Raw genomic sequence first — 2609 nt, 5'->3', positions numbered from 1 at the left:
CCCCGCGCAGCCCTTGGGGTCATCTCCTGTCCCATGGTGTGCAGGTGCTGCTGACCCTGCTGCAGTGCTCCCATTGTCCATCCCCAGCCGTGAGGACTGCAGTCAGTGTGTGTTTGGTATTTACACCAGTTGTTCAAAGCCCCTCTTCTTTTCTGTCTTAGTTTTAGATCTTCTGGCTCTCTACTTCCTTGCTACAGCTGCACGTGTGTGTTACAGGGTGCTAAGGGGCAGGAGGCTGCTCTGAAATGCTGGTAGAGCAAGAGGGTCTGGCTCCCATCACTGCCTCCGGGTCTTCTGGGGAGCAGGAGGATAGGGTGTTTCAGCATCACACTGGGAGAGACTCTTTGGGGAAGAAGCATGAGGTTTTCAGCCCTTTTGAGAGGGAGTTCACTGCAGAAGATGGCTAAGGGGCCACTGTCAGGGCCAGCATAGGAGGAAAGTCAGTGGCACCCCACTGCAAGAACACCCCTTCTTTGATCCTTCAACCACAGCCCTGGAGCCTTTACTCAGCCCTACTAGGAATTTTATCCTGGAAAGCAACCTCCTAGGAGACAGACACATCCCCCACCAAGCCACCAACTGTACCAGTGCCCAGCTTTCTGCCTCACCCACCCTCATCCTCACATTACCTGCAGAGAGCAAGGCAGGGGATGAGCGGCTGGGAAACAAGGGGGCTTTGGGTGTTGAAGGCACAGGACAAGGGGGACCAGGGGTAGGACAGATACTTAGGAAAGAGACCCCTGGCATAAGACTTCCCCTTGTACCACCCAGGTGGAATTACAGCCCACGCTGCTGTACTTTCCAATAGATAACAGGTTTACAGGCTTGCTGAGGCTATCTATCATCCAGCTCCACCATAACACCTCATGGCACTTGGCATTCCTCTGCTTGCCTCTTTACCCCTTTACCTGCTGCCAGTGGCACTGGGTGGGTTGTAGCTAACTCTTTAGATGGCAAGGGGGTGCTTGCATTTCTTTTTACCCCCTCTCCTCCTACCACAGATGGTGGCTCTGCTCAGCCCTTTTCTGTAACACTTACACAACACACCTCCTTGACTCATTAAGTCCAAACTCGTTAATAATCATGCAGGATGGAAGGGGAGGGGATGGAAAAAGGGAGGGAGGGAAGTCTTAAGCCCAAATTAGCGTCTCTAAGCACCCAGGTGTTGTAAGAGAAATAAACTCCTTAGCACCAGTTCAGCCTGTGCTGGGAGAAGCCTTTGTTACCCGGCAAAACACAGTAATTGCGCAGGCAGCTGGGCTGGCAGGAAGACAAAACCCCCCGGGCAGGCAGGGCCCTCCTGCCGCTGCCTGCGGCTCCCTGGAAAAACAGGCAATTAGCTGGGGGCCCTTCCTGTCCCCCTGCACTGCTCTGGCCTCCCAGTGACAAACTGGGGCACGAGTGCATCCTGCTGCAGTCTAACACCAGCCCTGTGACCACACTGCTGTGCTGCTGATCCTGCCTCAGGGCAGCTCCGGGGGCTCAAGGAGAAATGATTTCCTGAAATCCTGCTTGAAATTTCTGCATGTTTCGAGGAAGGGGAGTTGGGGTCCCCTGATGTATGCAGTGCCCTTTGAACCCTGTGTGCCCTCATTGCACCCCACAAGCTGCTATCTCTGCACCTCCATATAATCCAAACAACATCGCACTCCAAGGGCAACGCTCTCGTTAGAAAAACCTAAACCCAAACTGCATGAAGGTTCCCCTGAGAAGGGAACCCTGTGGCCCATTTCCCACGCTGTGGTCTGGCCCTTGGAGTGCAGCAAGGCACCAGTTCCCCTCTGCCTTGTACCCCACCAGCCCCACATGTGCTTCAGACCTCAGCAGGTTGTTAGCAAGCAAGTCAGTGCAACCCTGCAAAAGGTGCTGCTACATGGTAGGAAAGGGTAGGATAAAGAGAGCAAATAGCCTTTTTTTTCCCCAGGAGTTACGTCAGGAGGGATTTCTAGCTTTCTATTTATAGCAAGGACTGGCCGAGCGGCAATAAATAAATATTTTCTTAGGGAAAAGGCCTGCTGCAGAGTGGGCAGGAACTCTGCAGAAGAGACCCAAGGGACCTGATATTTACCTTGGTGGGAACAGGCCACCCCCCTCATCACAGAAGCTTTCCAGCAAACTCCTCCCTAACTGGGTCTCTCCCTCCAGCAGAAGTTAAGTTGTTGGTTCCTGGTTTGGCAGAGGAGCAATGAGTGAAATTCTTTGCTTTGGACCAACTGGTAGTGCTTTGGAGAGCGGCAGCGATGAGCAGACAGGAGCATCAGTGAGGATGGAGCAGGTCTGTCATGACAGACCCTCTGTAAAGCACCAACCCTTCTTCCAGCCCTGGCCTGGGGAGCTGGGACTGATCCCCCCACTCTGCGATGGGGCTGCACCAGGCGCTGCAGGGCTCCTACTCCGAACCGGGGAAGGGGGACCCGGCGCTGCCACCGCATCAGTATCAGGGATGATTGCTATCGATGACCAGGTAGGTGGGAAGGAAGCAGAGAATGCCAGAAATCTGGAGGTGACGCCGGCACACGGTGCCAGCTGCCAGCAGTGGCACTCCCTAACGCCGCAGGCTGTCGGAGCTGGCTCCTGAGTCATAGCTCCTGCTCCTGCTGCGGCTGCTC

This window comes from Acanthisitta chloris, unplaced genomic scaffold (assembly GCF_000695815.1).
Source record: "Acanthisitta chloris isolate BGI_N310 unplaced genomic scaffold, ASM69581v1 scaffold28841, whole genome shotgun sequence".
Classification (NCBI taxonomy): domain Eukaryota; kingdom Metazoa; phylum Chordata; class Aves; order Passeriformes; family Acanthisittidae; genus Acanthisitta; species Acanthisitta chloris.
This window is presented reverse-complemented; position numbering follows the sequence as displayed.